The following is a 14,810-nucleotide window of genomic DNA, read 5'->3' as shown; positions in this document are numbered from 1 at the left end:
AGACTAACCATAACCAATTCAAAATTATGAATCCTATTATTATAGGACCCTAACAGACATTACGGACTCTAACTAGTATCTGGAAAGAAATAGATGGAGGTAATGGAGGATGTTCTGACGTATCAACAAAAAAGACAATCAAACAATCGTCTCAAGGATCTACTACACCAAAATTAGTTAATAGAGATTTATTTTGAGACGGGCACGAATGGAGGACTTCCAGCGTGGACATGGCTACAGGGGATTATGGCAAGTCGTCTACTATAATGTATGTATGGGCAGCTCAGTTAGAAGCCACGTTATGATGTAATGGTCCCTTGGGGATCTTAGAAATTGACTCAAATTTAGGTTGAGTTATCTGTAGCAGACCATTTGGGGTCATATGAGGCTCAACAGATGCTTTGGTTTTAGACTCAGTGGTGGACGAAATTGATGGCTTGTCATATTGACATGATTGATTTTACAAGGTTATATCAGAGGTATTGACCTCGTCAGAATTCATCATGAGGATCTGGTAGTCACCAGGACTAGAAGGTTGGGGAGGGTTGGCTGCTTGATCTTGCTGAGGTTGAGCAACAACAAATCCTTGCTAAGGGAAAGGATTTGTGATAACTACCGGTTGATATGGCGTAAGATTCTGAGGTGGTTGCCGCATGGGCGGTTAACCTCTATAAGCTACTTGGGCTTCCCACATTTGGTGCATCTGGGATTAGAGGGGACACAAATGAGTATAATGGCCATGTAAAGCACAACATGCACAAGGCTTGTTCATACAAATAGCCTTGTTATGCTTGGGTTGGTCACCCTATTGCTAGTTGTTTGTGTTAGGCTAGTTCCCCTAGGGTTCATTAGGTTGATTACCTTGGTTACCCTGGTTACCCTTGTTTCCTTTGCCCTTATTCTTTTTATTTAAATTTTGGGGACTAGTTGCACTCTGCTATGCAAAAACCTGACCTTGGGGGGAAGGTGGCTATTGGGGTTGAGGATTCATGGGAGGTTGCGGTGCTAATTATTGAGGGGATGGAGTGCTTGACAATGCATAGGTATAAGATGGTGAAGGGGAAACAGTATAGTAGACAGGTTGAGTAGTAGTTGGCCCTAACATTTGTTGATGTGTTCGGGTAAATGCATAAGAGGGGATTTGTCCTGAATACACGTTGCTGGCAGGAGGGGGATAAGTGTTGGAGGAATTGGTGCCCCCCTTTGGATAGCCATAACTCTGTTGAGTATATGGTGGAGGATGTGAAATAGCTCCAACAATATTGTCGGTGGCATGAGATGCCCCCATGCATTAGCACCACGAGGACGAGGGAGGTCTGGAATAATGGTTTAGACATAACCGGATTGAGCATAAATCAAGTCATATATTAGAGCAGTCTGAAGAGCTTCTTCCTCTATCTGAGGAAAGTGAGACGTGACATATTTTGAAATAGGTGCTAAAAGAATCCTAAGGAACCAATCAAGGTAGAAATAGTCTTTAAAGGGTGGAGCACAACACATGCTCCTCCTGCTATTCCATTCTTAAACATGATCAGAAAGACAGGTGGAAGAGGACTGACAGAATGTGATTAAGAGCTCTGTACCAGAGTTGTATTGGAGAGGTAACTAAAAATATGAAAGGATCACTTTAGCAAGTGTCGTGAAACGTGAGAGGCGACAGGCTAGTCCATATAACACTTTGTAGCAACTCCACTAAGCGTGCATTGGATCAAACGAAGAAGAATGGAATCATTGGTGATGGAATTGGATGAACACCACATATGGAAAGAGTGAATGTGATTGGTGTGGTCCCCTCTAGAATTACCTTCAAACTTGGGAATGTTAGAGGGGGGCTTAGTCGGCATAGTTGGCCAACCAACATCATGGTGTATAGGGTCGTTAATCAATTGGCTAAAATTCGGGAGGCTTAAACTAGCCATGAAAGGTAGCACAGGAGCTGCTAGAATAGTTCGTGAGATGGTTTTGCTAGATGTGGCTACTGGGGTAAAATGGAAGCCAACACCAGGTTGGTGTACTGCACCTAGAGTGGATCCTGACATGATGATGATATGCAATGAAGGAGGCTCAAAATCAGATGAGGAATTAGATGAACCAGAAGAGGAGTCGATATGGGGACTCAGGGGACTTTGAACTCGAACCCTGCGGGGAGGAGTTATTCCTGACCGAAAGTTGGGGATGAATTCCTAAGAGTCTCAGCGACAAACACTACAAAGAAATGGTGAAGGGAGATTAACAAGATGTTTTTGTCTCTATTTGAGATAAGTGTTGGCTTGGTAGCGTAAACCAAGCACCCTTCACTTAAGGTGTGCTTATATGTGTAGGTGTGTTTATTAATTAAGCCCATATCATGTTTGAAAAAAAAAATATTGCTAAAATAAATTGAAATTAAAAAAAAAATGAACAAAAAATCAACTCTCTAAACCCCACCCAAACTGGGTTTGCAAACACTGTGGTGGTTGGTGGTGAAATCAAATGAAAACACATGAGAACGGACAAGATATCTAAGCTTCATTGATCCATAACTTGTTAATATAAGAAGATTTTCTTAAAAAATCACATTACAAATATTTGGTCGACATGTTTCGAACCATATAATTTTCTTATATTAACACGGCGACCAAATATTTGCAATGTGATTTTTTCCCAAAATCTTCTTATATTAACAAGATATCTAAGTGTCGGTGTGACTGGGACCAAATGACACTATATTGTTAGAAAGTGGTGCAATGACAACAAAAAGCCAGGGAGGAAAATCGCTAAAAAAATATAGGGATATGGGTGTGAAACCTAGGGAAAACACTGGGACCCTAAGGAAAATATCCAAACAAGGTTTAAGATGAAACTTTGGATGGAAAAAACCTATCTATGATGATCTAGAAAAGGAAGGTACATATATGGAAAATATGGCTGAAATCTCTGCAAAAACTCAGAATTATTATTCAGCTAAACTCCTCCTATAAAGGTGGAAGCGTACTAGAAGCCCTAAGGCGATAAATTCCACTTCGACGAGTGAAACATAGTAAATCAAGGCCTAAGCAGGCTAAAACAATGGTCAACCAATCGAGAAGACAGTTCTCGGAAAAACCCAAAAACAGATCAGAAAAATCCCAGAAACCCTAAAATTGCAGGTACTAACTAGTTTAGGGGGATATCACACTTTTTGGGCTAGAAAGTGTCCTTTGAACCTCTATATCACACTTTTTGGGTAGAAAAGTGCGATTTCTACTCCTCAGTTCTCGGGTGGCAAGTCTAAAAAAAAATTCTGTTTCTATCGCGGTTGGTACCTGTGACCTACTGAAATAACTAGAAAACTTGCGAAAGTTAGAAATTTGATTGATCTAGGGTTAGAATGGTAGTAAACAACATTAAGAGACTGGAAAAAGAAAAAACTTCAGCTGAAAATTGAAGGTCACCCAGGTTTCTTAATCAGAATTAAAAAACGCTGTGGAGTCACCAATTTGTTATGTAGTATTCTTCTCGAATGTGTATGAAAAGAAATTACTTTAGGTTGTGGATGACAAAAAACCCTAACAATAAAAATGGTTGTTAAACATTGTAGATCTGTAGCAAATGATAGAAACAAAACCTGCTAAAGCCCTGATCTATGCAACAGACATAGTTAAACAACAAAATGGAATAGTATAATAAGCGCAAATAACTCCAATAATCTAATGGAAACCATATATATAAAGAATATATTTTATTAAACAACACCTGTGAAGGGAGCAAATAATGTTACCGGTCCCCCTCTATGGGATGGGTTCTTGGCTATCCTCAACGTCTTCATCTTTTTGTAGAGTCTCTCTCCTCTATAATATGAAAAACCTAGCAAACAAATTTTTGAGCTCAATGAGAACTCAAATGGAAAAGAAGATGGTGTGCGACAATGATAATAATCAAAGCTGCAATACTGAGTACAACAATGAAAATATTCGAAAGTGAAGAATGAATGGAAAACCCTTCTATTTATAACAGAATATTAGGTTATCCCCCAATAATGAGAAATAATAAAATATTATTAAATCCATTCTAGAATTAAACATTTGGAATATTTTCTTATATTTGGTTGGAGGGAAAGAGTATTTAAACTTTATTTAGAAATAATAAATAAATAGCTAATTTATTTATCATCTCAAGAAATATGGTTAAGGAATAATAAACAAATAATGATTTAGTTAATTATTCCTATGGGATTTGGTCAAACTTGACAAGGAATAATAACTAAATAGTGATTAATTAATTATTCCTAAAGAAAAATAAGATAACTAATGATTTATCTATTTATTTCTCATATTGGGCCAAATGTGACAAGGAATATGACTTAAATAATGGTTTAATTAATTATTCCTACAATATAATTAAATAAATAATGATTTATTTAATTATTCTTCATGGGTTTAATTATAAATGACTTAACAAATGTGGTTTATTAAGTAATTTCTCATAGTGAAAGCAATTTTACATGGTAAAATTGGCCCTATAGGGTGTACTTTGATCTATTTAGTAAATTATGGCTAGATGATCAATTTTTTGTGATAAAAAATACCCAAATCCCCATATACACATACATAGAAACAATAGATATCTATTGCCTAAAACAAATCATATTAGGAGATACTAGATAAAGTAAACTCTTGACACTAGAGTTTATTAAGATAACCTAGATTTATTAAGCTGGAAATGTGTGGGGAGGTCTCATTTCCCCATATATCTTGATATAAATAGACCATTCATCTATATACTAGTCTCCAATATTTTGCAACATTTCTATAGCTTCTTGAGACAATCTTGGGCATGGTTTGCAAAAGATCAACTCATACAAAGGTGAAAAAAAGTAATCACAAATATGAGCATAATTATGTATGTATTTATGCTCCCAAAGATCCTTGCAATACACATGAACAGGAGGTTGGTTAGGTGTCTAGGACCAACCCATGCCTACAAATGAGTTAGAAGCACAAACCACATCCAATAGATAAGATGACATATCAAATTTTGGAGGATTGGTGGATGCATTAGGCTTGGCCTTCCTAATAGCTTCCTACAAAGAATGGGATAAAATGGTTGCCGAGTTGAAAGAAGTTCCTTGTTCTATGATTTCATGGATAAATGGTAGCCAAGTGTTATAGACATTTTTGTGCCTTACAGCTCTAAGCATGAAATGTCCATAAACCAAGGGATCCTAAGTCCCTAAAAGTGTTGTTCCTGCCCCTAAAGGAACAAGGTCAACCAATGACAGCTTCTCCCAGAAGTTCTCCACCAGAAACTACTCAGAACTAGTCAAATCAGGATCAATTCAGATGCTCCACTAGCTGGCTGCGTTGCAAAGCACCCAAATACACTGGCTAGGTGCGTTGCAACGTACTTGAATGCACTACCCAAGTGCACTGAGCGGGAAATGACAAGTGGCAGAGTCATTCAACGAGGTGGAGAGACAATGGAAGCTTCCAGAATATTCTCCAATGACACTTGCCTCACTGAATTCGACCAGTGATGAGTAAGAGGCTCTCAGTCTCCAAGTGGAAGCAAGAACTGACAGAGAGAAGCCACAAGTCAAAACATAAGCTGACTCATCCTCTCTGCTTACATCTATATATGGATCCCTCATCCCAGAGATCCAGAGGCTGGAATTTTGTACTTTGCAGAGAATTGTTGTTGGTTTTGAGATTGAGATTAGTGCATTGGTGATTTATGCTTTGTTGGAGGTGAGGAAGGGATTCCTTTGCTGGGAGGTAGATTCTGGATCAGGACTCACTTGGTTGTATCTCCTCCTGGATCTTCTTGTTATATCAATAAAACTATTTGAGTTTCTCCTACATGTTTGTATATCAATGATGCTTTGTTATATTTGCATGTTTAGCTTAAATCTGATCCTAAGCTAGTTATGAATGTAAATCTATATCTTTGTGTAGTTTTTCCTCTTTTGTGATCTTGCAGGAACTTGGTGAAGCTGGGCAAGCGAGAGAGCGGGTAGCTGGAAGCCAACAAAGAGGAGAGCGATTGGATCAACAAACTAGCGCAAGACACAGGTTAGTTAATCCTTCCTCTTCGTTTACATTTCATAAAGAAGAATACGAAAATAGTTTTCCTTGTTTGTTGCTAAGGCACTGTCACATCTTAGAGTGGGATAGGGCCGTTCTGAGTAGATACTTTTCCCAACAACAAAATGGCGACTCCGCTGGGGATCGTGTCTAGTTAGTTTATTTGTGTTTCTCTTGTTGTTTGTTTCATAAACACAGAAGTAGCAATCGAATTGCATTTGCCATTATCAAATGCAAAGTAGCTGCTACTTCAAATCCACTCGCTGGATTTGTTTATGATTTGAACAGCTGATCCACAAATGCTCTAATTACCCTTTGTGATAGCTCTTAGTCCTCCTTTAAATCATCCCTCTGATTGTACCTTACTGATTACTTTTACTCGGCCAAAATCCATAGATTAAACTGCAAACCGTGACCCAGAACCCGGATAGAAGTCTCGTTTCTGCCCCAACGCAGGCTCTGTGAAGAGGTTCTGCATTTCAACGCAGGTCCCGAGAGGGCTACCTGCGCTGCAATTCAGTTTCTCTGTGCAATAGGTGCGCTGATCAGCCTTTGCCCTGTGCAGCTGAGGTTCTTTGCTTCTTTTTGTCCAGTTTGATCTCTGATTTTTGCAGCCTGTTATCAGTGTGTGTACCTATCTAAAAACCCCTTTTCTCTGCCTTAATTCCGCCTCCTTTGTACAAAAAGACTGTAGGTTTTCTTTGTGTATTTGTTACATCATTTACAATTTTCCATTGAAAAGTAAAATAGTCATACTGTTGTCCTTAGATTTAGATCTGTCGTAAGTGTCGATTTTAATCTTAGGAGAAAGTTTGCTTGCTCTTGACAGTTGATTATACCTTTTACTTTTCCTTTGGTTTGAATTTGTCTCTTTCTAGTGTCGAAACGAGTGTTTATTTCAAAATCATAAAGTGTCGTAATCTTCTCTACCTTTTTGATTTCGAAAAAGAAGCTTGTTTGTGTTTTTCACTTGAAAGAAAATTCAAATTTGTACATCAACTTTCTTTTTAGGCATCAATATTAAGAAAGTGAAAACAAATACATGCATTTGTGCATTTGCATATTGATAGTTTGTATGGTTTGATTTAGGAAAAGTGCATTTACAGTGTGCTCTTTGCTCTTTGAGAAACGATTGTGTCTTTCTTTTCCCCTTGTAGCTAGGATTTTCATTGTTGAAAAGAGATAAATGCTTGCTTATCATCTTTAGATTGCATTTAGGAATTACATCTACATCTCGTGGTGATCCCAAAAGGCAAACTTCTAAGAAAGATCAACTTAAAATAAATTGAATGAATCTAACAACGCATTGGAACTTAACGCACAACATAGAGGTGTAGGCTAGAGACGTGTTCCGGCGTCGTAAAGCCTGGTAACTGTTGTCCTCACTGATGGTTGGGTGATTCCTCCACTGTGAGACGATAAGTGCCAGTATGGATTGTGCTCCCACATACCGTCGAGTATATATTGGGAGACCCCTATAGGCTTAAATCCTTTTATCCATAGGAAGTCGTGTCGGCCGCCCTACTGATCGCAATGCACCGAACACAGCATTCGGGAAGATTGACTGCCGTACCGTAAAAAGTATTCTGTAGTTTTGCGATTGGTTTGGTACTCCCTCTACCTAGATCTCCAGAGTAGTCCCTTTCATTCCTTTTCAGACTCCTTAACGGAAAAGGTCCATCTGAGCACTTGTCACTTCAAGCTCATTAAAAATCGAAGGAGACTAGAGTCATCTTTTGTTTTTTCTCAACTCTTAAAAACTGAAAAAACAAGTTGTGTCAAAGCATCTAAAATTCATTTAATTTGGAAACATACTTCCCCTTTGTTTTAGTTGATCGAGTAATCCGCGATCGTGGAAGAAAGTCAATCTAAATCGCTACAAAATCTTTTGGATAGACTAGATATGTCTGAACAACCGTCGACATCCAGGACTGTGTCGTCCGACACAGTAGTGGCATAGCCTCCTACTGCTACTCCAATGATGTTCAATGGTATACCATCTGTCCCGACAAGTTATCAACAACAAGCCGGAGTCCCATCAGGGACTGCTTCGACGACATGGTTAGTTCCTATTTCTTCATCCGGATTATCATCTGGTATTTCTTATGTTGAAACTCAACAAATTGATCCAATGTGTCTTCAAAGGCCAATCTACCCTTTAAGTACTGGATTGCCACCATATGGAGGGAAGTATGCATTTTCATTGTTCCCTCCCAAAGAACAACCATATGAGAGTTTACAACAAAGTTCAGGTCAAACTGGAATTACATCCAGCAGTTGGGTACCATTACTACCTCAGCAACCAAGGGTTGTATATTCAATGCAACCAGTCCACCCTGTGTCGAATACTCCCACTATACCTGCTATGGTGACTGCATCGCAAGTACAAGCGTTACCTGTTGTATGTCAACCCCAAGTTTCTCAGGTTGCAATACAACAACCTCTTGTCTCAACGACTCAATCGCAACCTCGGGTTAGTGCCTCCTTATCTGGAGCGACTCAGGCTCAAACAAGTACTATGACTCCTCATCTTGGTCAATCATCCAGTATTGGATAACAACAAATGGTCCAACAACCAGGGCTGGTTCAATCTCAACAACTGCCATTCCAACAATCATATCAAGGACCTGAGCAACAAGTCTTTGTAAGTAATGGGCAACCACATTTCCAAAGTGGTTATCAACAACCATATTATAGTGGTTATGCCCATCAACCTTGTCAAAGTTGCCAACATCAAATACATTATGCTGGTATGCAAAGACCCATTGCTCAGGCGATTCCATCTTATCCTGGGTATGCTTCGCCTAACCTGAATCAACAGTTGCCCTTTGTAGCAACTCTAGAATTACCAGATCTAAACCGGCTGACGAATGATCCAATTACTTATGCCCCTTGGTGGCCAGCGATTCCGCATAAACTTCCATCAAATATTCCTAAATTTAATGGAAATCCGGGTGAAGATCCGTCGAATCATGTGATGACATTTCATCTGTGGTGTTCATCAAACACCCTAAATGATGATTCGATTAGGCTTCGCCTTTTTAAGAGGACGTTAACTGGTCCAACAGCAAAATGGTATATCGAATTGCCCAGAGCTTCGTTTGACAACGTCAGTACCCTAGCCACAACCTTTTTAACCCATTTTCAGTTACCGATAAGGTACGAAACGGGAACAGAACTTCTTACCAATTTCAAACAAACAACGGCCACTCACATATCTGATCATATTCATGAGTGGCGATGTCATCGTAGAATGGTAAAAACGTATGTTCCTGATCAGCTTTTAGCTGAATGGTTTATTAAGTCTTTGTTACCTTCCATCACGGAAGATGTGGCAAAGGGGGGAGTCGTAACAGAAGAGCAAGTTATCGCTCGTGCGCAATATTTGGACTTGATTTACACTCAGTCTGGCACGCTCTACGATAAAATACCTGACGCCCCTAGACCGGAATTCTCAGTTCCTCCTCTTCCTAAATCAAACAATGACTCTCATGCCATTGATGGCGTGATTGGCACGATAGAAACGAAATCGACAAAGGCTACATCTAAAAAGGCCTGTCAAAATGCAAATGAGGAACTTCTTGCCTCGGAAGTAAATGCCGTGTCGACTGACAAGGGCAAACAACTGAAGCAACCAGGGGGCAAGAAGAAAAAGAAAGGGAGAAAAAGGAAGCAGGATGAGTCATCTCCTGAAAAGCCTTCTACAAACCATTCTGGGCAAAGGAAACCCCCTGCGGGGTGTCATATATGTGACGAGGATCATCGGACGAGAGATTGTCCACATAAAGCTGAAGTTAAGAAACTCTTTAAGAGTTCAAAAACCTCAGCAATATTGACTTATCCATTTCCAAGCCCAGGAACCAAACTGGTTGCTAATCAAAATGCTTCCCGATCCCAAGTGCTTATGTTGTCTATCTCAAAGCAGCAAAATGATGCTTTGGCAAGGAATAAAGATTGCGGGAATCCACAGGTGTCAAATAACAAGGCTAATGAACAAACTAGTAGTTCGACAACAACTTTGACCAAAGTTGTGCCACCCATCATTCCTGAACAAATGATAAAGTCGCCAAAGGGAGTAGTGCACAAATCGACATTTAATCCCCATGCAAAAATAGCACAGAATTATAATATAATAGAGGACCTGGCCCAATCGCCGTCCGCTATGTCGACACTTGAGGTACCGCAAAATTGCCTCTCCCAAGAGCAAGCTTTATTATCAGCAATAGGTGGGATTGACCCAATGGATTCCAATCTTTAAGTATGGGGGATTTACGCAGTGCATTATATTAGATATCATTTTTGGGATTCAACTGCGTTAAGTAAGTCATTCAAACATATGACCATTTCCATGAGAGGTAGTCGTAACTGACTAATTTCTCATGATTTTTGAATAGTTCACTTAGCACTCATTGCATCGGGTGATGCTCACAGGGGTGAAGAAGTGGGATTGAAACTAGTGAAATGTGGAGAACGAATCACATAGCATCAATCATCACTTCCGGGGCTTGCAACCGGTAACCAGGACTTCCCAGGAGGTCACCCATCCCAGAACTCCTCTGGCTCAAGCGCGCTTAACTGTGGAGTTTTTCCCACAATCAAGTCCACTTAGCTTGCTACCCCATTTGCAAAACCTTAGCAAGTATTGTGCCTCATGAACCATTCAAGTAGAGATCCCTTGACTCTTTTTGAATTTAAGTATGGGGGATTTACGCAGTGCATTATATTAGATATCATTTTTGGGATTCAACTGCGTTAAGTAAGTCATTCAAACATATGACCATTTCCATGAGAGGTAGTCGTAACTGACTAATTTCTCATGATTTTTGAATAGTTCACTTAGCACTCATTGCATCGGGTGATGCTCACAGGGGTGAAGAAGTGGGATTGAAACTAGTGAAATGTGGAGAACGAATCACATAGCATCAATCATCACTTCCGGGGCTTGCACCCGGTAACCAGGACTTCCCAGGAGGTCACCCATCCCAGAACTCCTCTGGCTCAAGCGCGCTTAACTGTGGAGTTTTTCCCACAATCAAGCCCACTTAGCTTGCTACCCCATTTGCAAAACCTTAGCAAGTATTGTGCCTCATGAACCATTCAAGTAGAGATCCCTTGACTCTTTTTGAATTTAAGTATGGGGGATTTACGCAGTGCATTATATTAGATATCATTTTTGGGATTCAACTGCGTTAAGTAAGTCATTCAAACATATGACCATTTCCATGAGAGGTAGTCGTAACTGACTAATTTCTCATGATTTTTGAATAGTTCACTTAGCACTCATTGCATCGGGTGATGCTCACAGGGGTGAAGAAGTGGGATTGAAACTAGTGAAATGTGGAGAACGAATCACATAGCATCAATCATCACTTCCGGGGCTTGCACCCGGTAACCAGGACTTCCCAGGAGGTCACCCATCCCAGAACTCCTCTGGCTCAAGCGCGCTTAACTGTGGAGTTTTTCCCACAATCAAGCCCACTTAGCTTGCTACCCCATTTGCAAAACCTTAGCAAGTATTGTGCCTCATGAACCATTCAAGTAGAGATCCCTTGACTCTTTTTGAATTTAAGTATGGGGGATTTACGCAGTGCATTATATTAGATATCATTTTTGGGATTCAACTGCGTTAAGTAAGTCATTCAAACATATGACCATTTCCATGAGAGGTAGTCGTCACTGACTAATTTCTCATGATTTTTGAATAGTTCACTTAGCACTCATTGCATCGGGTGATGCTCACAGGGGTGAAGAAGTGGGATTGAAACTAGTGAAATGTGGAGAACGAATCACATAGCATCAATCATCACTTCCGGGGCTTGCACCCGGTAACCAGGACTTCCCAGGAGGTCACCCATCCCAGAACTCCTCTGGCTCAAGCGCGCTTAACTGTGGAGTTTTTCCCACAATCAAGCCCACTTAGCTTGCTACCCCATTTGCAAAACCTTAGCAAGTATTGTGCCTCATGAACCATTCAAGTAGAGATCCCTTGACTCTTTTTGAATTTAAGTATGGGGGATTTACGCAGTGCATTATATTAGATATCATTTTTGGGATTCAACTGCGTTAAGTAAGTCATTCAAACATATGACCATTTCCATGAGAGGTAGTCGTAACTGACTAATTTCTCATGATTTTTGAATAGTTCACTTAGCACTCATTGCATCGGGTGATGCTCACAGGGGTGAAGAAGTGGGATTGAAACTAGTGAAATGTGGAGAACGAATCACATAGCATCAATCATCACTTCCCGGTAACCTGGGAAGTCCTGGTTACCGGGTGCAAGCCCCGGAAGTGATGATTGATGCTATGTGATTCGTTCTCCACATTTCACTAGTTTCAATCCCACTTCTTCACCCCTGTGAGCATCACCCGATGCAATGAGTGCTAAGTGAACTATTCAAAAATCATGAGAAATTAGTCAGTTACGACTACCTCTCATGGAAATGGTCATATGTTTGAATGACTTACTTAACGCAGTTGAATCCCACTTCTTCACCCCTGTGAGCATCACCCGATGCAATGAGTGCTAAGTGAACTATTCAAAAATCATGAGAAATTAGTCAGTTACGACTACCTCTCATGGAAATGGTCATATGTTTGAATGACTTACTTAACGCAGTTGAATCCCAAAAATGATATCTAATATAATGCACTGCGTAAATCCCCCATACTTAAATTCAAAAAGAGTCAAGGGATCTCTACTTGAATGGTTCATGAGGCACAATACTTGCTAAGGTTTTGCAAATGGGGTAGCAAGCTAAGTGGGCTTGATTGTGGGAAAAACTCCACAGTTAAGCGCGCTTGAGCCAGAGGAGTTCTGGGATGGGTGACCTCCTGGGAAGTCCTGGTTACCGGGTGCAAGCCCCGGAAGTGATGATTGATGCTATGTGATTCGTTCTCCACATTTCACTAGTTTCAATCCCACTTCTTCACCCCTGTGAGCATCACCCGATGCAATGAGTGCTAAGTGAACTATTCAAAAATCATGAGAAATTAGTCAGTTACGACTACCTCTCATGGAAATGGTCATATGTTTGAATGACTTACTTAACGCAGTTGAATCCCAAAAATGATATCTGATTCCAATCTTGTGGCCTTTAATCATAAAGGATATGACCCTCAGTTACCAACTCAACTAACTTTTCTTATTCAAGTGAAAGCCCTCAACAAAACTGTTCATCGAACAATTATTGATGAGGGGGCATCTACATGTATTATGTCGATGAGTTGCTGGAAAAATTTAGGATCTCCAACCTTGTTGCGGTCTGCGACGACGTTAAAAGCATTCGACGGAAGGACATATACCCCATATGGTATCCTAAATAACTTGAAAGTTGAACTAGGAGGGAAAACAGTAGAAATAGATGTTGAAGTCATAGATGGGAATCTTGATTACAAAATCCTACTAGGAAGACCATGGATATATGCCATGGTAGCTGTTGTGTCGACCTATTTCAGAAAGATTGCATTTCCCTTTCAAGGAGGGATTACAATCGTCGATCAGTAAAACTTCCTCCCCAATGGTTCTCAAGTTACTGGAAGCATTCCAATGATCCATGGAAGCAATCATTCGCTCCAAAATATCAGAGTAGGTCTCCTAAAAGACCCTGCCTTAATGGGTACTTTTTCCCTACCACCTCCGAGTAATCTGGCGGAAGTGGCCACAGTGGAATATGAAACCTTCTATATCTAATGGATTTGGACTCCGAGAACGGTTCTGATCTCGTGTCAACCTCATTAAAAAATGAAACAAGGAGTCATGAGGATAGTTCTTTTACTGCATCAACCTCATTAAAAAATGAAACAAATCCCCTTTTCAAATCTCAAAGGTAAACCTTCATTCCAACCACCGAGTTGAATGCAATGAAGCTTGGGGGGCATGCACCTCGATTTGCGTTATTATGCTGGGGGCATGCAAACTTATCATCGAGCAGTTTTAGCACATAGTTCAAGCTCGTTAAAAAATAAACATAAGACCGAGCAAGTGTTTCAATCTGCGTTTAAGCTCGTTAAAAAATGAACTATCCTCCGGTAAATAACCACCATGAATGTAGCATTATTAGCCATTAAAGCCTTGGTCGTGTTTGCACCGTCACCTCCACTTTTCCATTGGCCGATCGTTCACCTCCATTTGATTTTTTACCCATTTTGAGGAACAGCTGCGAAGAGTGATTTCACTAGCCATCCTTGTGACACTGCCGTGCTTGGAAAATTCCAACCCTTACCTAGAATCAGTTGCTACCCATTTTATCATTCGTTCCTCAAAAGACGAGTCTTCTTTAAGCTCTTTTCATCTGACTAGTAAAACATGAAAATATTGCCGAGTTTTGGCCTTCCAGCTCGTTAAAGTGACCGGAAGTGCTATCCCTCCTCTAGATTTTAATCTTTTTGGACTTGAGGGATTATTGCACAAAAAGATCGAGCGCTTGTGTTGTTCGGCTCGTTAAAACTATCGAAAATTCATCCCTTCTGTATTGTTTTATACTTTTTCGGACTTAAGGGATTAGATGACGAAAAAGGAATTCCGGAGTTACCTTTACGTACCTTTTCAGACTCTCTAAAAATGAAAAGGACCGAGTTATCTTTGTCGTTAAACTCGTTAAAAACATTAATAGCGACAAACTTGTCTTTAGACGAGAACGAGTTTCACTATCGCTAGGCTCGTTAAAACATAGCGATGGGTTTGCCCGAAGGGAAAATTATAGAACAAGCACATGTTATCCTCCTCAAGCTTGACAAAAATAAAGAGGTACTGGTCAGCAATGACTG

At 40.1% G+C, this 14,810-nt stretch overlaps 1 pseudogene; it reads left to right on the top strand.

The window, feature by feature from the left end:
* Window positions 1-208: 208 nt before the first annotated feature.
* Window positions 209-14,810, top strand: part of LOC149205200 (magnesium-protoporphyrin IX monomethyl ester [oxidative] cyclase, chloroplastic-like) — a 62,631-nt pseudogene continuing 48,029 nt past the window's right edge.

The sequence above is a fragment of the Pinus tabuliformis genome, chromosome 1_2 (assembly GCF_031772625.1).
Source record: "Pinus tabuliformis cultivar Carrire ecotype Pingquan chromosome 1_2, CPIR1, whole genome shotgun sequence".
NCBI lineage: Eukaryota > Viridiplantae > Streptophyta > Pinopsida > Pinales > Pinaceae > Pinus > Pinus tabuliformis.
Note: the sequence above shows the minus strand (reverse complement) of the source record. Positions and strands in the feature narration are given on the sequence as shown.